The sequence below is a fragment of the Lissotriton helveticus genome, chromosome 4_1 (genome assembly GCF_964261635.1).
Source record: "Lissotriton helveticus chromosome 4_1, aLisHel1.1, whole genome shotgun sequence".
Lineage (NCBI taxonomy): Eukaryota > Metazoa > Chordata > Amphibia > Caudata > Salamandridae > Lissotriton > Lissotriton helveticus.
The window spans coordinates 970,075,898-970,100,648 of record NC_136063.1 but is presented as its reverse complement, the minus strand read 5'-3'; the positions used below and the strand labels follow the sequence as shown (position 1 = coordinate 970,100,648).

Genomic DNA, 24,751 nt, shown 5'->3' with positions numbered 1-24,751 from the left:
CAAAAAAATTGCAATACAAAAGAGATTTCCATACTTAGTGTTAGAATTTTGAACCAGTAACGTTTTTTCCACGTGGTTTAGCAATAAATAAATATTCATCACCTATATTGAATTGATTCATCTAATCATTTTATCAGCTTCTCCTCAAAGGAAATATAGAGATAAACATGATACAGTAGAAAATACATCTATTTTCAACATTAAAGGAGCATCAAGTGTTGGCTTGGAGACTGATTGAAAGTATGTCCTTGGCGTTTTTAACTTCATGCTCTAACAGACTAAACTAATAGAGTCACTAAATATATAGCATACTACTGAAGATGAAGCAGATGATGAAGTCCTACTGATTGTTAATCCGGGATAGTTGGAAAGCTTATATTCAGCTGTTTACATTCATAGTATCTTTATATATTATCAACAAGACTAAACAAAAATGATCTCAATAAATTGCAATAAATAAGAGATTTAGTTACTGGGCGTTAGAACTTAGAACCATTAATAGATATTCCAGGCGCTTTAAGAATAGTAATTAATTCTATAATTATATCAAATGTATTCATCCAATCCTTCAAGCAGCGTTTGATCCAAGGAGATAAACAGTCCAAAATGAGACACAAGAAAAATTCATCTTTTTTCAAAGAATTAAACTTGGCCTGTACAGGGATCGAACCTGTGACCTTTGCGTTATTAGCACCACGCTTTAACCAACTGAGCTAACAGGCCAATTTGCACATCTTCTGGAGGACCAGCACAGGAAGCAGTGCTAATGATAGTTCAACCGGGAGATTTGGAAAGCTTAATTTCAGCTGTTTAATATGAATTACCTTTCATATTATCAACATGAAGAAACTAATATGACTTCAAAAAAATTGCAATACAAAAGAGATTTCCATACTTAGTGTTAGAATTTTGAACCGTAACGTTTTTTCCACGTGGTTTAGCAATAAATAAATATTCATCACCTATATTCAATTGATTCATCTAATCATTCTATCAGCTTCTGCGCAAAGGAAATATAGAGGTAAACATGATACAGAAGAAAATACATCTATTTTCAACATTAAAGGAGAATCAAGTATTGGCTTGGAGACTGATTGAAATTATGTCCTTTGCGTTTTTAACTTCATGCTCTAACAGACTAAACTAATAGGCTCACTAAATATATAGAATACTTTTGAAGAATTAGCAGATGATGAAATGCTACTGATTCCATCCAATCCTTCAAGCAGCGTGTGATTCAAGGAGATAAACAGTCCAAAATGAGACACTAGAAAAATTAATCTTTTTTCAAACAATTAAACTTGGCCTGTACAGGGATCGAACCTGTGACCTTGGCGTTATTAGCACCATGCTCTAACCATCTGAGCTAACAGGCCATTTTGCACAACTACCTGGAGGTCCAGCAAATGAAGAAGGGCAAATGATAGTTAACCCAGGAGATTTGGAAAGCTTAATTTCAGCAGTTTACCATGAAGTTATTGTTATATATTATCAACATGAAGAAACTAATATGACTTAAAAAAAATTACAATACAAAAGAGATTTTCATACTTAGTGTTAGAACTTAGAACCATTAACATTTTTTCCATGTGGTTAAGCAATAAATAAATATTCATCACCTATATTGAATTGATTCATCTAATCATTTTATCAGCTTCTCCTCAAAGGAAATATAGAGATAAACATGATACAGTAGAAAATACATCTATTTTCAACATTAAAGGAGCATCAAGTGTTGGCTTGGAGACTGATTGAAAGTATGTCCTTGGCGTTTTTAACTTCATGCTCTAACAGACTAAACTAATAGAGTCACTAAATATATAGCATACTACTGAAGATGAAGCAGATGATGAAGTCCTACTGATTGTTAATCCGGGATAGTTGGAAAGCTTATATTCAGCTGTTTACATTCATAGTATCTTTATATATTATCAACAAGACTAAACAAAAATGATCTCAATAAATTGCAATAAATAAGAGATTTAGTTACTGGGCGTTAGAACTTAGAACCATTAATAGATATTCCAGGCGCTTTAAGAATAGTAATTAATTCTATAATTATATCAAATGTATTCATCCAATCCTTCAAGCAGCGTTTGATCCAAGGAGATAAACAGTCCAAAATGAGACACAAGAAAAATTCATCTTTTTTCAAAGAATTAAACTTGGCCTGTACAGGGATCGAACCTGTGACCTTTGCGTTATTAGCACCACGCTTTAACCAACTGAGCTAACAGGCCAATTTGCACATCTTCTGGAGGACCAGCACAGGAAGCAGTGCTAATGATAGTTCAACCGGGAGATTTGGAAAGCTTAATTTCAGCTGTTTAATATGAATTACCTTTCATATTATCAACATGAAGAACCTAATATGACTTCAAAAAAATTGCAATACAAAAGAGATTTCCATACTTAGTGTTAGAATTTTGAACCAGTAACGTTTTTTCCACGTGGTTTAGCAATAAATAAATATTCATCACCTATATTCAATTGATTCATCTAATCATTCTATCAGCTTCTGCGCAAAGGAAATATAGAGGTAAACATGATACAGAAGAAAATACATCTATTTTCAACATTAAAGGAGAATCAAGTATTGGCTTGGAGACTGATTGAAATTATGTCCTTTGCGTTTTTAACTTCATGCTCTAACAGACTAAACTAATAGGCTCACTAAATATATAGAATACTTTTGAAGAATTAGCAGATGATGAAATGCTACTGATTCCATCCAATCCTTCAAGCAGCGTGTGATTCAAGGAGATAAACAGTCCAAAATGAGACACTAGAAAAATTAATCTTTTTTCAAACAATTAAACTTGGCCTGTACAGGGATCGAACCTGTGACCTTGGCGTTATTAGCACCACGCTCTAACCATCTGAGCTAACAGGCCATTTTGCACAACTACCTGGAGGTCCAGCAAATGAAGAAGGGCAAATGATAGTTAACCCAGGAGATTTGGAAAGCTTAATTTCAGCAGTTTACCATGAAGTTATTGTTATATATTATCAACATGAAGAAACTAATATGACTTAAAAAAAATTACAATACAAAAGAGATTTTCATACTTAGTGTTAGAACTTAGAACCATTAACATTTTTTCCATGTGGTTAAGCAATAAATAAATATTCATCACCTATATTGAATTGATTCATCTAATCATTTTATCAGCTTCTCCTCAAAGGAAATATAGAGATAAACATGATACAGTAGAAAATACATCTATTTTCAACATTAAAGGAGCATCAAGTGTTGGCTTGGAGACTGATTGAAAGTATGTCCTTGGCGTTTTTAACTTCATGCTCTAACAGACTAAACTAATAGAGTCACTAAATATATAGCATACTACTGAAGATGAAGCAGATGATGAAGTCCTACTGATTGTTAATCCGGGATAGTTGGAAAGCTTATATTCAGCTGTTTACATTCATAGTATCTTTATATATTATCAACAAGACTAAACAAAAATGATCTCAATAAATTGCAATAAATAAGAGATTTAGTTACTGGGCGTTAGAACTTAGAACCATTAATAGATATTCCAGGCGCTTTAAGAATAGTAATTAATTCTATAATTATATCAAATGTATTCATCTAATCCTTCAAGCAGCGTTTGATCCAAGGAGATAAACAGTCCAAAATGAGACACAAGAAAAATTCATCTTTTTTCAAAGAATTAAACTTGGCATGTACAGGGATCGAACCTGTGACCTTTGCATTATTAGCACCACGCTCTAACCAACTGAGCTAACAGGCCAATTTGCACATCTTCTGGAGGACCAGCACAGGAAGCAGTGCTAATGATAGTTCAACCGGGAGATTTGGAAAGCTTAATTTCAGCTGTTTAATATGAATTAACTTTCATATTATCAACATGAAGAAACTAATATGACTTCAAAAAAATTGCAATACAAAAGAGATTTCCATACTTAGTGTTAGAATTTTGAACCAGTAACGTTTTTTCCACGTGGTTTAGCAATAAATAAATATTCATCACCTATATTCAATTGATTCATCTAATCATTCTATCAGCTTCTGCGCAAAGGAAATATAGAGGTAAACATGATACAGAAGAAAATACATCTATTTTCAACATTAAAGGAGAATCAAGTATTGGCTTGGAGACTGATTGAAATTATGTCCTTTGCGTTTTTAACTTCATGCTCTAACAGACTAAACTAATAGGCTCACTAAATATATAGAATACTTTTGAAGAATTAGCAGATGATGAAATGCTACTGATTCCATCCAATCCTTCAAGCAGCGTGTGATTCAAGGAGATAAACAGTCCAAAATGAGACACTAGAAAAATTAATCTTTTTTCAAACAATTAAACTTGGCCTGTACAGGGATCGAACCTGTGACCTTGGCGTTATTAGCACCACGCTCTAACCATCTGAGCTAACAGGCCATTTTGCACAACTACCTGGAGGTCCAGCAAATGAAGAAGGGCAAATGATAGTTAACCCAGGAGATTTGGAAAGCTTAATTTCAGCAGTTTACCATGAAGTTATTGTTATATATTATCAACATGAAGAAACTAATATGTCTTAAAAAAAATTACAATACAAAAGAGATTTTCATACTTAGTGTTAGAACTTAGAACCATTAACGTTTTTTCCATGTGGTTAAGCAATAAATAAATATTCATCACCTATATTGAATTGATTCATCTAATCATTTTATCAGCTTCTCCTCAAAGGAAATATAGAGATAAACATGATGCAGTAGAAAATACATCTATTTTCAACATTAAAGGAGCATCAAGTATTGGCTTGGAGACTGATTGAAAGTATGTCCTTGTCGTTTTTAACTTCATGCTCTAACAGACTAAACTAATAGAGTCACTAAATATATAGCATACTACTGAAGATGAAGCAGATGATGAAGTCCTACTGATTGCTAATCCGGGATAGTTGGAAAGCTTATATTCAGCTGTTTACATTCATAGTATCTTTATATATTATCAACAAGACTAAACAAAAATGATCTCAATAAATTGCAATAAATAAGAGATTTAGTTACTGGGCGTTAGAACTTAGAACCATTAATAGATATTCCAAGCGCTTTAAGAATAGTAATTAATTCTATAATTATATCAAATGTATTCATCCAATCCTTCAAGCAGCGTTTGATCCAAGGAGATAAACAGTCCAAAATGAGACACAAGAAAAATTCATCTTTTTTCAAAGAATTAAACTTGGCCTGTACAGGGATCGAACCTGTGACCTTGGAGTTATTAGCACCACGCTCTAACCAACTGAGCTAACAGGCCAATTTGCACATCTTCTGGAGGACCAGCACAGGAAGCAGTGCTAATGATAGTTCAACCGGGAGATTTGGAAAGCTTAATTTCAGCTGTTTAATATGAATTAACTTCCATATTATCAACATGAAGAAACTAATATAACTTCAAAAAAATTGCAATACAAAAGAGATTTCCATACTTAGTGTTAGAATTTTGAACCACTAACGTTTTTTCCACGTGGTTTAGCAATAAATAAATATTCATCACCTATAGTCAATTGATTCATCTAATCATTCTATCAGCTTCTGCGCAAAGGAAATATGGAGGTAAACATGATACAGAAGAAAATACATCTATTTTCAACATTAAAGGAGCTTCAAATATTGGCTTGGAGACTGATTGAAATTATGTCCTTTGCGTTTTTAACTTCATGCTCTAACAGACTAAACTAATAGGCTCACTAAATATATAGAATACTTTTGAAGAATTAGCAGATGATGAAATGCTACTGATTCCATCCAATCCTTCAAGCAGCGTGTGATTCAAGAAGATTAACAGTCCAAAATGAGACACGAGAAAAATTCATCTTTGTTCAAACAATTGAACGTGGCCTGTACAGGGATCGAACCTGTGACCTTGGCATTATTAGCACCACGCTCTAACCATCTGAGCTAACAGGTCATTTTGCACAACTACCTGGAGGTCCAGCAAATGAAGAAGGGCAAATGATAGTTAACCCAGGATATTTGGAAAGCTTACTTTCAGCAGTTTACCATGAAGTTATTGTAATATATTATCAACATGAAGAAACTAATATGACTTAAAAAAAATTACAATACAAAAGAGATTTTCATACTTAGTGTTAGAACTTAGAACCATTAACGTTTTTTCCATGTGGTTAAGCAATAAATAAATATTCATCACCTATATTGAATTGATTCATCTAATCATTTAATCAGCTTCTCCTCAAAGGAAATATAGAGATAAACATGATACAGTAGAAAATACATCTATTTTCAACATTAAAGGAGCATCAAGTATTGGCTTGGAGACTGATTGAAAGTATGTCCTTGTCGTTTTTAACTTCATGCTCTAACAGACTAAACTAATAGAGTCACTAAATATATAGCATACTATTGAAGATGAAGCAGATGATGAAGTCCTACTGATTGTTAATCCGGGATAGTTGGAAAGCTTATATTCATCTGTTTACATTCATAGTATCTTTATATATTAACAACAAGACTAAACAAAAATGATCTCAATAAATTGCTATAAATAAGAGATTTAGTTACTTGGCGTTAGAACTTAGAACCATTAATAGATATTCCAGGCGCTTCAAGAATAGTAATTCATTCTATAATTATATCAAATGTATTCATCCAGTCCTTCAAGCAGCGTTTGATCCAAGGAGATAAACAGTCCAAAATGAGACACAAGATAAATTAATCTTTTTTCAAAGAATTAAACTAGGCCTGTACAGGGATCGAACCTGTGACCTTGGCGTTATTAGCACCACGCTCTAACCAACTGAGCTAACAGGCCAATTTGCACATCTTCTGGAGGACCAGCACAGGAAGCAGTGCTAATGATAGTTCAACCGGGAGATTTGGAAAGCTTAATTTCAGCTGTTTAATATGAATTAACTTTCATATTATCAACATGAAGAAACTAATATGACTTCAAAAAAATTGCAATTCAAAAGAGATTTCCATACTTAGTGTTAGAATTTTGAACCAGTAACGTTTTTTCCACGTGGTTTAGCAATAAATAAATATTCATCACCTATATTCAATTGATTCATCGAATCATTCTATCAGCTTCTGCGCAAAGGAAATATGGAGGTAAACATGATACAGAAGAAAATACATCTATTTTCAACATTAAAGGAGCTTCAAGTATTGGCTTGGAGACTGATTGAAATTATGTCCTTTGCGTTTTTAACTTCATGCTCTAACAGACTAAACTAATAGGCTCACTAAATATATAGAATAGAATTGAAGAATTAGCAGATGATGAAATGCTACTGATTCCATCCAATCCTTCAAGCAGCGTGTGATTCAAGGAGATAAACAGTCCAAAATGAGACACAAGAAAAATTCATCTTTGTTCAAACAATTAAACTTGGCCTGTACAGGGATCGAACCTGTGACCTTGGCGTTATTAGCACCACGCTCTAACCATCTGAGCTAACAGGCCATTTTGCACAGCTATCTGGAGGTCCAGCAAATGAAGAAGGGCAAATGATAGTTAACCCAGGAGATTTGGAAAGCTTAATTTCAGCAGTTTACCATGAAGTTATTGTTATATATTATCAACATGAAGAAACTAATATGACTTAAAAATTACAATACAAAAGAGATTTTCATACTTAGTGTTAGAACTTAGAACCATTAACGTTTTTTCCATGTGGTTAAGCAATAAATAAATATTCATCACCTATATTGAATTGATTCATCTAATCATTTTATCAGCTTCTCCTCAAAGGAAATATAGAGATAAACATGATACAGTAGAAAATACATCTATTTTCAACATTAAAGGAGCATCAAGTATTGGCTTGGAGACTGATTGAAAGTATGTCCTTGGCGTTTTTAACTTCATGCTCTAACAGACTAAGCTAATAGAGTCACTAAATATATAGCATACTACTGAAGATGAAGCAGATGATGAAGTCCTACTGATTGTTAATCCGGGATAGTTGGAAAGCTTATATTCAGCTGTTTACATTCATAGTATCTTTATATATTATCAACAAGACTAAACAAAAAGGATCTCAATAAATTGCAATAAATAGGAGATATAGTTACTTGGCGTTAGAACTTAGAACCATTAATAGATATTCCAGGTGCTTTAAGAATAGTAATTAATTCTATAATTATATCAAATGTATTCATCCAATCCTTCAAGCAGCGTTTGATCCAAGGAGATAAACAGTCCAAAATGAGACACAAGAAAAATTCATCTTTTTTCAAAGAATTAAACTTGGCATGTACAGGGATCGAACCTGTGACCTTGGCGTTATTAGCACCACGCTCTAACCAACTGAGCTAACAGGCCAATTTGCACATCTTCTGGAGGACCAGCACAGGAAGCAGTGCTTATGATATTTCAACCGGGAGATTTGGAAAGCTTAATTTCAGCTGTTTAATATGAATTAACTTTCATATTATCAACATGAAGAAACTAATATGACTTCAAAAAAATTGCAATACAAAAGAGATTTCCATACTTAGTGTTAGAATTTTGAACCACTAACGTTTTTTCCACGTGGTTTAGCAATAAATAAATATTCATCACCTATATTCAATTGATTCATCTAATCATTCTATCAGCTTCTGCGCAAAGGAAATATGGAGGTAAACATGATACAGAAGAAAATACATCTATTTTCAACATTAAAGGAGCATCAAGTATTGGCTTGGAGACTGATTGAAAGTATGTCCTTGTCGTTTTTAACTTCATGCTCTAACAGACTAAACTAATAGAGTCACTAAATATATAGAATACTATTGAAGATGAAGCAGATGATGAAGTCCTACTGATTGTTAATCCGGGATAGTTGGAAAGCTTATATTCAGCTGTTTACATTCATAGTATATTTATATATTATCAACAAGACTAAACAAAAATGATCTCAATAAAATGCTATAAATAAGAGATTTAGTTACTTGGCTTTAGAACTTAGAACGATTAATAGATATTCCAGGCACTTTAAGAATAGTAATTAATTCTATAATTATATCAAATGTATTCATCCAGTCCTTCAAGCAGCGTTTGATCCAAGGAGATAAACAGTCCAAAATGAGACACAAGAAAAATTAATCTTTTTCAAAGAATTAAACTTGGCCTGTACAGGGATCGAACCTGTGACCTTGGCGTTATTAGCACCACGCTCTAACCAACTGAGCTAACAGGCCAATTTGCACATCTTCTGGAGGACCAGCACAGGAAGCAGTGCTAATGATAGTTCAACCGGGAGATTTGGAAAGCTTAATTTCAGCTGTTTAATATGAATTAACTTTCATATTATCAACATGAAGAAACTAATATGACTTCAAAAAAATTGCAATACAAAAGAGATTTCCATACTTAGTGTTAGAATTTTGAACCAGTAACATTTTTTCCACGTGGTTTAGCAATAAATAAATATTCATCACCTATATTCAATTGATTCATCTAATCATTCTATCAGCTTCTGCGCAAAGGAAATATGGAGGTAAACATGATACAGAAGAAAATACATCTATTTTCAACATTAAAGGAGCTTCAAATATTGGCTTGGAGACTGATTGAAATTATGTCCTTTGCATTTTTAACTTCATGCTCTAACAGACTAAACTAATATGCTCACTAAATATATAGAATACTTTTGAAGAATTAGCAGATGATGAAATGCTACTGATTCCATCCAATCCTTCAAGCAGCGTGTGATTCAAGAAGATTAACAGTCCAAAATGAGACACAAGAAAAATTCATCTTTGTTCAAACAATTGAACTTGGCCTGTACAGGGATCGATCCTGTGACCTTGGCGTTATTAGCACCACGCTCTAACCATCTGAGCTAACAGGTCATTTTGCACAACTACCTGGAGGTCCAGCAAATGAAGAAGGGCAAATGATAGTTAACCCAGGAGATTTGGAAAGCTTAATTTCAGCAGTTTACCATGAAGTTATTGTTATATATTATCAACATGAAGAAACTAATATGACTTAAAAAAAAATTACAATACAAAAGAGATTTTCATCCTTAGTGTTAGAACTTAGAACCATTAACGTTTTTTCCATGTGGTTAAGCAATAAATAAATATTCATCACCTATATTGAATTAATTCATCTAATCATTTTATCAGCTTCTCCTCAAAGGAAATATAGAGATAAACATGATACAGTAGAAAATATATCTATTTTCAACATTAAAGGAGCTTCAAGTATTGGCTTGGAGACTGATTGAAATTATGTCCTTTGCGTTTTTAACTTCATGCTCTAACAGACTAAACTAATAGGCTCACTAAATATATAGAATACTTTTGAAGAATTAGCAGATGATGAAATGCTACTGATTCCATCCAATCCTTCAAGCAGCGTGTGATTCAAGGAGATAAACAGTCCAAAATGAGACACAAGAAAAATTCATCTTTGTTCAAACAATTAAACTTGGCCTGTAAAGGGATCGAACCTGTGACCTTGGCGTTATTAGCACCACGCTCTAACCATCTGAGCTAACAGGCCATTTTACACAACTACCTGGAGGTCCAGCAAATGAAGAAGGGCAAATGATAGTTAACCCAGGAAATTTGGAAAGCTTAATTTCAGCAGTTTACCATGAAGTTATTGTTATATATTATCAACATGAAGAAACTAATATGTTTTTAAAAAAATTACAATACAAAGAGATTTTCATACTTAGTGTTAGAACTTAGAACCATTAACGTTTTTTCCATGTGGTTAAGCAATACATAAATATTCATCACCTATATTGAATTGATTCATCTAATCATTTTATCAGCTTCTCCTCAAAGGAAATATAGAGATAAACATGATACAGTAGAAATACATCTATTTTCAACATTAAAGGAGCATCAAGTATTGGCTTGGAGACTGATTGAAATTATGTCCTTTGCGTTTTTAACTTCATGCTCTAACAGACTAAACTAATAGAGTCACTAAATATATAGCATACTACTGAAGATGAAGCAGATGATGAAGTCCTACTGATTGTTAATCCGGGATAGTTGGAAAGCTTATATTCAGCTGTTTACATTCATAGTATCTTTATATATTATCAACAAGACTAAACAAAAATGATCTCAATAAATTGCAATAAATAGGAGATTTAGTTACTTGGCGTTAGAACTTAATACCATTAATAGATATTCCAGGCACTTTAAGAATAGTAATTAATTCTATAATTATATCAAATGTATTCATCCAATCCTTCAAGCAGCGTTTGATCCAAGGAGATAAACAGTCCAAAATGAGACACAAGAAAAATTCATCTTTTTTCAAAGAATTAAACTTGGCCTGTACAGGGATCGAACCTGTGACCTTGGCGTTATTAGCACCACGCTCTAACCATCTGAGCTAACAGGTCATTTTGCACAACTACCTGGAGGTCCAGCAAATGAAAAAGGGCAAATGATAGTTAACCCAGGAGATTTGGAAAGCTTAATTTCAGCAGTTTAATATGAATTAACTTTCATATTATCAACATGAAGAAACTAATATGACTTCAAAAAAATTGCAATTCAAAAGAGATTTCCATACTTAGTGTTAGAATTTTGAACCACTAACGTTTTTTCCACGTGGTTTAGCAATAAATAAATATTCATCACCTATATTCAATTGATTCATCTAATCATTCTATCAGCTTCTGCGCAAAGGAAATATAGAGGTAAACATGATACAGAAGAAAATACATCTATTTTCAACATTAAAGGAGAATCAAGTATTGGCTTGGAGACTGATTGAAATTATGTCCTTTGCGTTTTTAACTTCATGCTCTAACAGACTAAACTAATAGGCTCACTAAATATATAGAATACTTTTGAAGAATTAGCAGATGATGAAATGCTACTGATTCCATCCAATCCTTCAAGCAGCGTGTGATTCAAGGAGATAAACAGTCCAAAATGAGACACTAGAAAAAATAATCTTTTTTCAAACAATTAAACTTGGCCTGTACAGGGATCGAACCTGTGACCTTGGCGTTATTAGCACCACGGTCTAACCATCTGAGCTAACAGGCCATTTTGCACAACTACCTGGAGGTCCAGCAAATGAAGAAGGGCAAATGATAGTTAACCCAGGAGATTTGGAAAGCTTAATTTCAGCAGTTTACCATGAAGTTATTGTTATATATTATCAACATGAAGAAACTAATATGACTTAAAAAAATTACAATACAAAAGAGATTTTCATACTTAGTGTTAGAACTTAGAACCATTAACGTTTTTTCCATGTGGTTAAGCAATAAATAAATATTCATCACCTATATTGAATTGATTCATCTAATCATTTTATCAGCTTCTCCTCAAAGGAAATATAGAGATAAACTTGATACAGTAGAAAATACATCTATTTTCAACATTAAAGGAGCATCAAGTATTGGCTTGGAGACTGATTGAAAGTATGTCCTTGGCGTTTTTAACTTCATGCTCTAACAGACTAAACTAATAGAGTCACTAAATAAATAGCATACTACTGAAGATGAAGCAGATGATGAAGTCCTACTGATTGTTAATCCGGGATAGTTGGAAAGCTTATATTCAGCTGTTTACATTCATAGTATCTTTATATATTATCAACAAGACTAAACAAAAATGATCTCAATAAATTGCAATAAATAAGAGATTTAGTTACTGGGCGTTAGAACTTAGAACCATTAATAGATATTCCAGGCGCTTTAAGAATAGTCATTAATTCTATAATTATATCAAATGTATTCATCCAATCCTTCAAGCAGCGTTTGATCCAAGGAGATAAACAGTCCAAAATGAGACACAAGAAAAATTCATCTTTTTTCAAAGAATTAAACTTGGCCTGTACAGGGATCAAACCTGTGACCTTGGCGTTATTAGCACCACGCTCTAACCAACTGAGCTAAAAGGCCAATTTGCACATCTTCTGGAGGACCAGCACAGGAAGCAGTGCTAATGATAGTTCAACCGGGAGATTTGGAAAGCTTAATTTCAGCTGTTTAATATGAATTAACTTTCATATTATCAACATGAAGAAACTAATATGACTTCAAAAAAATTGCAATACAAAAGAGATTTCCATACTTAGTGTTAGAATTTTGAACCAGTAACGTTTTTTCCACGTGGTTTAGCAATAAATAAATATTCATCACCTATATTCAATTGATTCATCTAATCATTCTATCAGCTTCTGCGCAAAGGAAATATGGAGGTAAACATGATACAGAAGAAAATACAACTATTTTCAACATTAAAGGAGCTTCAAATATTGGCTTGGAGACTGATTGAAATTATGTCCTTTGCGTTTTTAACTTCATGCTCTAACAGACTAAACTAATAGGCTCACTAAATATATAGAATACTTTTGAAGAATTAGCAGATGATGAAATGCTACTGATTCCATCCAATCCTTCAAGCAGCGTGTGATTCAAGAAGATTAACAGTCCAAAATGAGACACAAGAAAAATTCATCTTTGTTCAAACAATTGAACTTGGCCTGTACAGGGATCGATCCTGTGACCTTGGCGTTATTAGCACCACGCTCTAACCATCTGAGCTAACAGGTCATTTTGCACAACTACCTGGAGGTCCAGCAAATGAAAAAGGGCAAATGATAGTTAACCCAGGAGATTTGGAAAGCTTAATTTCAGCAGTTTACCATGAAGTTATTGTTATATATTATCAACATGAAGAAACTAATATGACTTAAAAAAAAGTACAATACAAAAGAGATTTTCATACTTAGTGTTAGAACTTAGAACCATTAACGTTTTTTCCATGTGGTTAAGCAATAAATAAATATTCATCACCTATATTGAATTGATTCATCTAATCATTTTATCAGCTTCTCCTCAAAGGAAATATAGGGATAAACATGATACAGTAGAAAATACATCTATTTTCAACATTAAAGGAGCTTCAAGTATTGGCTTGGAGACTGATTGAAATTATGTCCTTTGCGTTTTTAACTTCATGCTCTAACAGACTAAACTAATAGGCTCACTAAATATATAGAATACTTTTGAAGAATTAGCAGATGATGAAATGCTACTGATTCCATCCAATCCTTCAAGCAGCGTGTGATTCAAGGAGATAAACAGTCCAAAATGAGACACAAGAAAAATTCATCTTTGTTCGAACAATTAAACTTGGCCTGTACAGGGATCGAACCTGTGACCTTGGCGTTATTAGCACCACGCTCTAACCATCTGCGCTAAAAGGCCATTTTGCACAACTACCTGGAGGTCCAGCAAATGAAGAAGGGCAAATGATAGTTCCCTATTTATCGCCCTGTATAGCCCGGTATTGTGCTAGTGTTCCATGCTGTCTCGCTGGAGAGGCTTTTCCAAACTGTGGCGAGGTAAGCACTTTCTATACCTCGTTTGCTATTGGGGTCTAACGGAGGCTGCAGGAACACATAGATTCACATACATATTTTGATCAGATTACCGGCAGAATCTGGAACATACTCCCACATTAGATTACATTGAGAGTCAAGAGTGCCAGTGGGGATGTGACTTAGCGAGATGGTGCGTGGACATGAACTTAACGGGTCAGGACCTAATTGAATATATTTTTATGTCTCCTGAGCCCTGCTCCCTTTATTTATTTATTTCTCGTATTCACATCGGTTGAGTGAATAGATGTATACCCGGATGGGACACATCATAAAGGCATCAAGTTGTCACTGATGTTTTTTAATGTTGTTTATTTTGTTTTTGGTTCCCAGGTTCCCATCAGGAGCATTGTTTCACCATGCAGCTGTAACCTCATTATAGGTATAGTGGTTACCGTTCCGCCCTGTTTGGTTTAGAGGGTCCAATTTTATTTTTCACGTGCACCTTTTTTAATTATAGCTCCGGTCCTGACGAAGCGCCAATGACCCTTATGGCGACGCAGGCGCGAAACATGTTGACCTATAACTTCAAGACACCCAAGCATAGTATGCTTTTGGGGCAATATTTTATTTTAGCAATTATTTGCAAAGGGTTTATACAATATAGATATTCGCTGCATATTTACCCTTTATTAAATTTCATCACTACACTTGCACGCACCTTTCAGTACCCTCACTGGACCCACGCCCCACACACCCTCATGCACCATCCGGCAGTCCTGAAAAGATCTCCGATAAAGAGACCCTTCGGGGGACCCGTAGGGGATTGCAGCGCCGGCCCTACGAGGAGCAACTGCCCGATGATGAAGCATGACACCTTTCGGGGTGTGTGAGGGCAACACAGGACAATAAATGCTTGTCCCACCTTACTAGTGGGTCACACTTACCTGGGACATTCTTCTTTCTATCTCACTTTTCTATCTTGTGTGCACGGGTGACTATTAGCACCCTAAGGCGTGAGTGACTGTTTGCACCCCGCTTTGTAGGAACAGTGTTCCCCCTTTTTGATATTATGTCAGATATTAGGAGCATGGACACTGGACCTTGATTAGCTCCTTGGCCCTTTTCTCCCCTTTTTTGTAAACAATTATGCACGGCAGTTTTGCCGAGGGCCATTACTATCACTTTCCTCCTTTTTGGTTTTTGCATGGGCTCACGAGACACTTTGATTTGATTGAGGTCCCTCAATTGGTGTGTACCTAGTCCTAGTACCCTCCCCCTGAGCACTCTGGCATGTAGAACTATTTAGTGGGAGTATGTATTCATTGCGGTAGACATCTAGCGGGAGCAAACTTCACGAGGGATGGCTAAAAATTTGTTTCTTGTGGTATCTCCACTCTTCTATGAAGACTAAGAATATCGTAATAAGATTACCCACTTGAGCAAGCCGTAAACTCTTCCAACATAGCGCACGAACGGGGCAGTTTGCTTTCACCGTATCACGCATGCGCTGTCTTCTCCCATTACCACATATGCACGCCGCTTTGTTTTCCGTGAGGATAACCCGGAAATGGTTACCGCCCACACCTGACCCCGTTTCCTCTTTTAAAACACGGGTCTTGCCATTACGTTTGATTACCAGCAGACGCGAGGAAGGGGTAGGTGTCAAGCAGGCATCATCCCGGCGAAAACGTAAGTCACGGTTCTCGGCATTTGATTGTGTAGCGACGAGCGACTTGCTTGCCACCGTCTATGCCATGCACCGTTCCCAATAATACTTCCCTATTTATCGCCCTGTATAGCCCGGTATTGTGCTAGTGTTCCATGCTGTCTCGCTGGAGAGGCTTTTCCAAACTGTGGCGAGGTAAGCACTTTCTATACCTCGTTTGCTATTGGGGTCTAACGGAGGCTGCAGGAACACATAGATTCACATACATATTTTGATCAGATTACCGGCAGAATCTGGAACATACTCCCACATTAGATTACATTGAGAGTCAAGAGTGCCAGTGGGGATGTGACTTAGCGAGATGGTGCGTGGACATGAACTTAACGGGTCAGGACCTAATTGAATATATTTTTATGTCTCCTGAGCCCTGCTCCCTTTATTTATTTATTTCTCGTATTCACATCGGTTGAGTGAATAGATGTATACCCGGATGGGACACATCATAAAGGCATCAAGTTGTCACTGATGTTTTTTAATGTTGTTTATTTTGTTTTTGGTTCCCAGGTTCCCATCAGGAGCATTGTTTCACCATGCAGCTGTAACCTCATTATAGGTATAGTGGTTACCGTTCCGCCCTGTTTGGTTTAGAGGGTCCAATTTTATTTTTCACGTGCACCTTTTTTAATTATAGCTCCGGTCCTGACGAAGCGCCAATGACCCTTATGGCGACGCAGGCGCGAAACATGTTGACCTATAACTTCAAGACACCCAAGCATAGTATGCTTTTGGGGCAATATTTTATTTTAGCAATTATTTGCAAAGGGTTTATACAATATAGATATTCGCTGCATATTTACCCTTTATTAAATTTCATCACTACACTTGCACGCACCTTTCAGTACCCTCACTGGACCCACGCCCCACACACCCTCATGCACCATCCGGCAGTCCTGAAAAGATCTCCGATAAAGAGACCCTTCGGGGGACCCGTAGGGGATTGCAGCGCCGGCCCTACGAGGAGCAACTGCCCGATGATGAAGCATGACACCTTTCGGGGTGTGTGAGGGCAACACAGGACAATAAATGCTTGTCCCACCTTACTAGTGGGTCACACTTACCTGGGACATTCTTCTTTCTATCTCACTTTTCTATCTTGTGTGCACGGGTGACTATTAGCACCCTAAGGCGTGAGTGACTGTTTGCACCCCGCTTTGTAGGAACAGTGTTCCCCCTTTTTGATATTATGTCAGATATTAGGAGCATGGACACTGGACCTTGATTAGCTCCTTGGCCCTTTTCTCCCCTTTTTTGTAAACAAATGATAGTTAACCCAGGATGTTTGGAAAGCTTAATTTCAGCAATTTACCATGAAGGTATTGTTATATATCAGGGGTGTCCAAACCTGTCCTGGCGGGCCGTATCCATGCCAGATTTTTGGGATATCCCCATCTGGTGATCACGGTTCGATCCCCGGCGCCGGTGGCAGATCAGAGTGCCCAGGACGGGGTCCATGTGTCCCCGGAATTCGTCCCCCGGGCGTCCGGGGCTCCACCCAGGCTGACGGCATGGAAAAGTGCCCAGGTCGGGCTCCATGGGTCCCGGGCAGTCCTATCCCCTGGGCGTACGTGGTTGTCCGACATTCGGTCGGATGTGCTTTTACGTACCAGATCGGAATCGGCCCCAATAAAATCGTACGTAAAGTATATAGCAAGTCAACCTGAAATCTGCTGGGTCAGAATGGGCTTGATTCCGATCCGTGTCGGAAGGTTAGGAGTCCATACGAATTTGTCGGGATTGGGAGCCCGTACGAATTTGTCGGAATTGGGAGTCCGACCATGGACGGGCTCCAATGGGTCCCAGGCAGTCCACCCCCTGGGCGTCCAGGGCTCCATCCAGGCTGCCGGCATGGCAGAGTGCCCGGGACGGGCTCCATGGTTTTCAGGGTGGTCTCCCCCTGGGTGTCGGTGCGCTCCAGGCCGATGGCATGGAAAAAGTGCCCAGGACGGGCTCCATGCATCCCGGGCCTTCGTCCCCCGGGCGTCCGGGGCTCCATCCGGGCTGACGGCATGGCAGAGTGCCCGAGTCGGGCTCCATGGTTTTCAGGGTGGTCTCCCCCTGGGTGTCGGGGTGCTCCAGGCCGATGGCATGGAATAAGTGCCCAGGACGGGCTCCATGCGTCCCGGGCATTCGTCCCAGGACGGGGACAGGGTGGGGGAGAGTCCAGGCGGCTTCACCTCCATGCCCAGCCATCTGATTGCCCAGATTCCCTCGGCCATCTGGTCTCCCGGATCCCCTCGGGCATCTGGTCGCCCGCATCGCTTTCCTATGGGGCGATCAGATGGCCGGACTTCCCTGGAAGATCCGATGAGGTGCCATTCGCCTCCCGGATCCCAGCGAGGGCTCCAGGAGGTCGGGTACTTTCGCGCCTTGGGTCCCCTCTGTCACCTCTAGTACACGGATTACAATAAAGGAGGGTAATTTCTCTCCGGATTACTAGGGGCAGGGTATGCCCGGACACCCCTCCAGGGCTGGTGGTTCTCTGCCATGGGGACCAGATGGGCTATGCCTGGGCAACACCTCCCTAGGCCACCCGGGGCTTCCTTCCTCCAGGCCAACGGCTTGTCAAATTGCCCAGGACGGGCTCCATGGCTCTTGGGCAGTCGTCCCCCGGGCGTCCGGAGCTCCATCCAGGCCGACGGCATGGCAGAGTGCCCGGGACGGGCTCCATGTGTCCCGGGCCTTCGTCCCCCGGGCGTCCAGGGCTCCATCCAGGCCGACGGCATGGCAGAGTGCCCGGGACGGGCTCCATGCGTCCCGGGCATTCGTCCCCCGGGCGTCCGGGGCTCCATCCAGGCTGACGGCATGGCAGAGTGCCCGGGTCGGGCTCCATGGTTTTCAGGGTGGTCCTCCCCTGGGTGTTGGGGCCCCCCAGGCCAATGGCATGGAAAAAGTGCCCAGGATGGGCTCCATGCGTCCTGGGCATTCGTCCCCCGGGCGTCCGGGGCTCCATCCAGGCTGACGGCATGGCAGAGTGCCCGGGTCGGGCTCCATGGTTTTCAGGGTGGTCCTCCCCTGGGTGTCGGGGCGCTCTAGGCCAATGGCATGGAAAAGTGCCCAGGACCGCCTCCATACGACCCGGGCATTCATCCCCCGGGCGTCCGGGGCTCCATCCAGGCTGACGGCATGGCAGAGTGCCCGGGTCGGGCTCCATGGTTTTCAGGGGGGTCCTCCCCTGGGTGTCGGGGCGCTCCAGGCCAATGGCATGGGAAAGTGCCCAGGATGGGCTCCATGCGTCCTGGGCATTCGTCCCCTGGGCGTCCGGGGCTCCATCCAGGCTGACGGCATGGCAGAGTGCCCGGGTCAGGCTCCGTGGTTTTCAGGGTGGTCCTCCCCTGGGTGTCGGGGCGCTCCAGGCCGGCGGCATGGAAAAGTGCCGGGCCTTCGTCCCCCGGGCGTCCGGGGCTCCATCCAGGCTGATGGCATGGCAGAGTGCCCGGGTCGGGCTCCATGGTTTTCAGGGTGGTCCTCCCCTGGGTGTCGGGGCGCCCCAGGCCAATGGAATGGGAAAGTGCCCAGGATGGGCTCCATGCGTCCTGGGCATTCGTCCCGGGACGGGGACGGGGTGGGGAAGAGTCCAGGCGGCTTCACCTCCATGCCCGGCCATCTGATCAGCCAGATTCCCTCGGCCATCTGGTCGCCCGCAACGCTTTCCTATGGGGGGGACCAGATGGCCGAACTTCCCTGGAAGTTCCGATGAGGTGCCATTCGCCTCCCGGATCCCAGCGAGGGCTACATGAGGTTGGGTTCTTTCACGCCTTGGGTCCCCTCTGTCACCTCGCGTGCACAGATTGCAAGAAAGGGGGGTAATTTCCCTCCGGATTACTAGGGGCAGGGTACGCCCGGACACCCCTCCAGGGCTGGTGGTTCTCTGCCATGGGGACCAGATAGGCTATGCCTGGGCAACACCTCCCTAGGCCACCCGGGGCTTCCTTCCTCCAGGCCAACTGCATGTCAAATTGCTGACGGCATGGAAAAGTGCCCAGGACAGGCTCCATGCGTCCCGGGCATTCATCCCCCGGGCGTCCAGGGCTCCATCTAGGCTGACGGTATGGAAGAGTGCCCAGGTCCGGCTCAATGGTTTTCACGGTGGTCCTCCCCTGGGTGTCTGGGGGCTCCAGGCCGAATGCATGGAAAAGTGCCCAGGACGGGCTCCATGCGTCCCGGGCATACGTCCCCTGGTCGTCCGGGGCTCCATCTAGGCTGACGGTATGGCAGAGTGCCCAGGTCGGGCTCCATGGTTTTCACGGTGGCCCTCCCCTGGGTGTCTGGGGGCTCCAGGACGAAGGCACGGAAAAGTGCCCAGGACGGGCTCCATGCGTCCAGGGCATTTGCCCCCCGGGCGTCCGGGGCTCCATCCAGGCTGACGGCATGGCAGAGTGCCCGGGTCGGGCTCCATGGGTCCCGGGCAGCCCTCCCCCGGGCGTCCGGGGCTCCCACCTCCAGGCCGACGGCATGTCAAAGTGCCCAGGATGGGCTCCATGAGTCCGGGACAGTCCTCCCCCGGGCGTCCGGGACACCCATCTCCATGAGGCCAACGGCATTGGCAAAGTACCAGGGACGGGCTCCATGGGTCCCGGGCAGACCTCCCCCGGGCGTCCGGGGCACCCATCTCCATGAGGCCAACGGCATTGGCAAAGTACCCAGGACGGGCTCCATGGGTCCCGGGCAGACCTCCCCGGGACATCCGGGGCACCCATCTCCATGAGGCCAACGGCATTGGCAAAGTACCCAGGACGGGCTCCATGGGTCCCGGGCAGACCTCCCCCGGGCATCCGGGGCACCCATCTCCATGAGGCCAACGGCATTGGCAAAGTACCCAGGACGGGCTCCATGGGTCCCGGGCAGACCTCCCCCGGGCGTCCGGGGCATCCATCTCCATGAGGCCAACGGCATTGGCAAAGTACCCGGGAAGGGCTCCATGGGTCCCGGGTAGACCTCCCCCGGGCGTCCGGGGCACCCATCTCCATGAGGCCAACGCCATTGGCAAAGTACCCAGGAAGGGCTCCATGGGTCCCGGGTAGACCTACCCCGGGCGTCCGGGGCACCCATCTCCATGAGGCCAACGGCATTGGCAAAGTACCCAGGACGGGCTCCATGGGTCCCGGGCAGATCTCCCCCCCCGGGCGTCCGGGGCTCCCACCTCCAGGCCGACGGAATGTCAAAGTACCCAGGACGGGCTCCATGGGTCCCGGGCAGCTTCCCCCGGGCGTCCGGGGCACCCACCTCCAGGCCAGCGGCATGTCAAAGTACCCAGGACGGGCTCCACGGGTCCCGGGCATTCCTCCCCCAGGTCGTCCGGGCCCTAGAGCTCCGGTGGTCCAACCTGCGCCTGAGGCCCAGCCGGGGTCCAAGAGCCCTGCCTTGCGTGGGCAGGCAGTCAGGAACCCTACCGCGAAGGCTTGGGATGGATGGGGAGCTGGGAGTCCTTTCGATCCCGGCCATCTGGTCGCCCGCGATGCTTTCCAATGGGGCGACCAGATGGCCGGGCTTCCCTGGAAGTTCCGATGAGGTGCCATTCGCCTCCCAGATCCCAGCTAGGGCTCCATGAGGTCGGGTTCTTTTACGCCTTGGGTCCCCTCTGTCACCTCGCGTGCACGGATTGCAAGAAAGGGGGGTAATTTCCCTCCGGATTACTAGGGACAGGGTACGCCCGGACACCCCTCCAGGGCTGGTGGTTCTCTGCCCGGGGGACCAGATGAGATATGCCTGGGCAACACCTCCCCCGAGCGTCTGGGGGCTCCATTCTCCGGGCCAACGGCATGGCTCAATGCCCAGGACGGGTGCCACGTGACCCGGACAGACCTCCCCTGGGCGTCCGGGGCACCCATCTCCAGGAGGCCAACGGGATGGCAAAGTACCCGGGAAGGGCTCCACGGGTCCCGGGCAGCCTTCCCCCGGGCGTCCGGGGCTCCCACCTCCAGGCCGACGGCATGTCACACTGCCCAGGATGGGCTCCATGGGCCCCGGACAGACCTCCCCCGGGCGTCCGGGGGCACCTCCATCTCCAGGAGGCCAACGGGATGGCAAAGTACCCGGGAAGGGCTCCACGGGTCCCGGGCAGCCTTCCCCCGGGCGTCCGGGGCTCCCACCTCCAGGCCGACGGCATGTCACACTGACCAGGACGGGCTCCATGGGCCCCGGACAGACTTCCCTTGGGCATCCGGGGCACCCATCTCCAGGAGGCCAACGGGATGGCAGAGTAACCGGGATGGGCTCCATGGGTCCCGAGCAGCCCTCCCCCAGGCGTCCGGGGCTCCCACCTCCAGGAGGACGGCATGTCAAATTGCCCAGGACGGGCTCCATGGCTCTTGGGCAGTCTTCCCCCGGGCGTCCGGGGCTCCATCCAGGCCGACGGCATGGCAGAGTGCCCGGGACGGGCTCCATGCTTCCCGGGCCTTCGTCCCCCGGGCGTCCGGGGCTCCATCCAGGCTGACAGCATGGCAGAGTGCCCGGGTCGGGCTCCATGGTTTTCAGGGTTGTCCTCCCCTGGGTGTCGGGGCGCTCCAGGCCAATGGAATGGAAAAGTGCCCAGGACGGGCTCCATGCGACCCGGGCCTTCGTCCCCCGGGCGTCCGGGGCTCCATCCAGACTGACGGCATGGCAGAGTGCCCGGGTCGGGCTCCATGGTTTTCAGGGTGGTCCTCCCCTGGGTGTCGGGGCGCTCCAGGCCGATGGCATGGAAAAGTGCCCAGGACGGGCTCCATGCGTCCCGGGCCTTCGTCCCCCGTGCGTCCGGGGCTCCATCCAGGCTGCCGGCATGGCAGAGTGCCCGGGTCGGGCTCCATGGTTTTCAGGGTGGTCTCCCCCTGGGTGTCGGGGCGCTCCAGGCCGATGGCATGGAAAAGTGCCCAGGACGGGCTCCATGCGTCCCGGGCCTTCGTCCCCCGTGCGTCCGGGGCTCCAGCCAGGCTGACGGCATGGCAGAGTGCCCGGGTCGGGCTCCATGGTTTTCAGGGTGGTCTCCCCCTGGGTGTCGGGGCGCTCCAGGCCGATGGCATGGAAAAGTGCCCAGGACGGGCTCCATGCGTCCCGGGCCTTCGTCCCCCGTGCGTCCGGGGCTCCAGCCAGGCTGACGGCATGGCAGAGTGCCCGGGTCGGGCTCCATGGTTTTCAGGGTGGTCTCCCCCTGGGTGTCGGGGCGCTCCAGGCCGATGGCATGGAAAAGTGCCCAGGACGGGCTCCATGCGTCCCGGGCCTTCGTCCCCCGGGCGTCCGGGGCTCCATCCAGGCCGACGGCATGGCAGAGTGCCCGGGACGGGCTCCACGGGTCCCGGGCGTCCGGGGCTCCCTTTCCCCGGGCCAACGGCTTGTCAGAGTGCCCAGGATGGGCTCCACGGGCCCCGGGCGTCTGGGGCTCCCTTCCCCGGGCCAACGGCTTGTCAGAGTGCCCAGGACGGGTTCCACGGGCCCCGGGCGTCCGGGGCTCCCTTCCCCGGGCCAGCGGCATGTCAGAGTGCCCAGGACGAGTTCCACGGGTCCCGGGCAGTCCTCCCCCGGAGGTCCGGGGCTCCCTTCCTCGGGCCAATGGCATACCGGAGTGCCCAGGACGGGCTCCATGGGTCCCGGTCGTCCGGGGCTCCCTTCCCCGGGCCAACGGCTTGTCAGAGTGCCCAGGACGGGCTCCACGGGTCCCGGGCAGTCCTCCCCCGGGTGTCTGGGGATCCCTCCCCCCGGCCAACGGCAGGCCAGAGTGCCCAGGACGGGCTCCACGGGTCCCGGGCAGCCCGCCCCCGGGGGTTCGGGGCACCCATCTCCAGGAGGCCAACGGCGTTGCAAATTACCCAGGAAGGGCTCCACAGGTACCGGGCAGTCCTCCCCCGGGCGTCCGGGGGCTCCCTTCTCCAGGCCAACTGCATGGGTCAATACCGCAGGACGGGCTCCATGTGTCCCGGACAGACCTCCACCGGGCGTCCGGGGCACCCATCTCCAGGCCAACGGCATGGCTCAATGCCCAGGATGGGCTCCATGGCTCCGGGGAGGTGTCCCATGCGCCTCCCAGCTTGGGAGCCCCGGCTGGGTCCAGGGGCCCGGCCGGGCCCCGGGTCGGGTGCTCCGGCCCTGGTCCCTGTCTCCCAGCCTACCGCACTGCCAAGGGCCTAGGAAGGGGTTCCGTTGTGCCCGGGGAGCCTCCCCTTGCTTGTCTGGGTTCAGGAGCTCTGTCCAGGGCCCCTAGGGGCCCGGGGGAGGGCGGCCTCCCCACCCCGGGCTCTGTCCTTGGTCCTGCTGCGTGGCAGGGTGCCCGGGACGGGGTCCGGAGGGACCAGGGAGGCGTCCCATGCACCTCCGGGCTTGGGAGCCACGGCTGCGTCCAGGGGCCCGGCCGGGCCCCGGGTCGGGTGCTCCGGCCCTGCGCCCTGTCTCCCAGCCTGCCGCACTGCCAAGGGCCAGGGAAGGGGTTCCGATGTGCCCGGGGAGCCTCCCCTTGCTTGGCTGGGTTCAGGAGCAGTGGCTAGGGCCCCTGAGGGCCCGGGCTGGGTCCAGGGGCCTGGCCGGGCCCCGGGTGGGGTGCTCCGGCCCCGGGCCCTGTCCCCCGGCCTGCCGCACTGCCAAAGTCCCGGGACGGGGTTCCGTGGTGCCCGGGGAGCCTCCCCGTGCTTGGCTGGGTTCAGGAGCCCCACCCGGGGCCCCTGAGGGCCACGGGGAGGGTGGCCTCCCCACCCCGGGCTCCATCCTGGGTCCTGCCATGGGGCAGGGTGCCGGGGACGGGGTCCGGCGGGCCCGGGGAGGCCTCCCCTGC

At 45.3% G+C, this 24,751-nt stretch overlaps 8 non-coding genes across 8 annotated transcripts; all 8 read right to left on the bottom strand.

Annotated features, from left to right (window-relative positions):
* Nucleotides 1-1,302: 1,302 nt before the first annotated feature.
* Nucleotides 1,303-1,376, bottom strand: TRNAI-AAU (transfer RNA isoleucine (anticodon AAU)). The gene has a single exon. It is a non-coding gene; the product is annotated as a tRNA-Ile (tRNA).
* Nucleotides 1,377-2,820: 1,444 nt separating this feature from the next.
* TRNAI-AAU (transfer RNA isoleucine (anticodon AAU)) lies at nt 2,821-2,894 on the bottom strand. Its single transcript has one exon. It is a non-coding gene; the product is annotated as a tRNA-Ile (tRNA).
* Nucleotides 2,895-4,338: 1,444 nt separating this feature from the next.
* Nucleotides 4,339-4,412, bottom strand: TRNAI-AAU (transfer RNA isoleucine (anticodon AAU)). The gene has a single exon. It is a non-coding gene; the product is annotated as a tRNA-Ile (tRNA).
* A 790-nt stretch (nt 4,413-5,202) lies between these two features.
* Nucleotides 5,203-5,276, bottom strand: TRNAI-AAU (transfer RNA isoleucine (anticodon AAU)). Its single transcript has one exon. It is a non-coding gene; the product is annotated as a tRNA-Ile (tRNA).
* A 1,444-nt stretch (nt 5,277-6,720) lies between these two features.
* TRNAI-AAU (transfer RNA isoleucine (anticodon AAU)) lies at nt 6,721-6,794 on the bottom strand. The gene has a single exon. It is a non-coding gene; the product is annotated as a tRNA-Ile (tRNA).
* Nucleotides 6,795-7,374: 580 nt separating this feature from the next.
* Nucleotides 7,375-7,448, bottom strand: TRNAI-AAU (transfer RNA isoleucine (anticodon AAU)). Its single transcript has one exon. It is a non-coding gene; the product is annotated as a tRNA-Ile (tRNA).
* Nucleotides 7,449-8,235: 787 nt separating this feature from the next.
* Nucleotides 8,236-8,309, bottom strand: TRNAI-AAU (transfer RNA isoleucine (anticodon AAU)). The gene has a single exon. It is a non-coding gene; the product is annotated as a tRNA-Ile (tRNA).
* A 786-nt stretch (nt 8,310-9,095) lies between these two features.
* TRNAI-AAU (transfer RNA isoleucine (anticodon AAU)) lies at nt 9,096-9,169 on the bottom strand. Its single transcript has one exon. It is a non-coding gene; the product is annotated as a tRNA-Ile (tRNA).
* Between the last annotated feature and the right edge of the window lie 15,582 nt (nt 9,170-24,751).